Here is a 1,506-nt window from a genome sequence, read left to right on the forward strand (position 1 = left end):
GTGTGTGTGTGTGTGTGTGTGTGTGTGTGTGTGTGTAAAGGGTCCTAACAACCTGAAACTCCAGTCTAATTGTTAATGAAGTATCATTTAGGACCAAATTTCCATGTCACATGCAAGAAAAGTCCAAATAAACAACATCAGACCTAGTGAATCATAAGCGACTCTTGTGTGCATTGGTCTGTAGGTTATGGTTGTTTGTCGCGAGGCCGTGGTAGCTGTCGCGAGGCTGTGGTGGCTGCTCTGTTCACTTCCCCCATCTTAAAAAAGCAGAAGAGGTTAAGTGACATAATGACTACCAAACAAAAAATAAAAGATATGACAGTCCTGATCTACGTTTTAGTTGTCTGCATGTGACAGAGAGTATTTGTTACATTTTTGAGAAATGTTTCAACTTTCATGCTTATGAAAAAGTAAAAGAATACTATGATTTATCTTAAAATGTTCATTTTTAAAAGTGGAAATCTTCTTTAAAAAGCTTCTTTAAAAACACTAAATCGGTATCTTAGGGTTATAGTAGATAGGCCTCTGAGGTCAAATGAGACTTTATGAATGCTATGACATGATCGTTTGATAAGTGATTAAATTAGATCCTCACTGGTTGCAATAACATTTTTACTGGCAGTTAATCCATTAGTTATTCTTTGATTGATGTAAACCATCAGAAAATTATTAAAAACAAAGGCTAATTGTGATTTACCCACGCTAACGCTGACATCTTACCACTGACATCTTTCTAATCTAGTCAGACCACAAACCAAAGATTTTAATTGACTTGCATAAAGAACAAAATATCAAATCTGCACACTGGACTTCAATATATCATCGAAACAATCTTGTGTTTTCAGCTTTAGTTTATAGTAGGTGTAATTTAAAGGAGACGTCTGTGAGGAATTATAACATTTGCAGCGAACATGACCTCAGCTCCAATCTAACCACAATGCTGAATGCATCACGTGTTACATTAGCCACGTGGTCTGACTGGAACAGCATACAGTGTGTCTCTGATTAATGTAGGTCAAAGGGCATGAATGAAATCAATTTGTATGTTTCACAGCTGTCAGTACGGTAAATACAATACTGTTGGTTGTGACTAAAGACAAATAGAATACTTGGTTCTGACATAGTCAGTTTCTTACAGTTTCTTCTAAACCAAGTAAAGATAGTTTCTGTCTCAATTTCAGTGTATGGATGGATTCTTGTGCAGAGCTGGTAGAGTTTGATTTATATGCAGTTTAAATAATTGTCTCACCTGTCGGAAAACATGAAGGGCACAGCCTGATACCCACTACAGAGTCACTGTTCTTTGCTTCCACTTAGTTCTACTTTTGACATTTTTATATACATGTATTTATGTGTATACATGTGATGTGTGATGCGATGTGTCACTTACGCTTAGTCTTTAAAAAAAATTAAAAATTGCTTTAATTGTCTCTGTGGAGTTTACACTGTGGCCAACATATCCACGGAAATGGGTTTTTATAAGCAAAATGAGGAATGATTATGACT

Source organism: Pundamilia nyererei, unplaced genomic scaffold, assembly GCF_000239375.1.
Source record: "Pundamilia nyererei isolate P.nyererei 1_Seehausen unplaced genomic scaffold, PunNye1.0 scaffold00001, whole genome shotgun sequence".
Lineage (NCBI taxonomy): Eukaryota > Metazoa > Chordata > Actinopteri > Cichliformes > Cichlidae > Pundamilia > Pundamilia nyererei.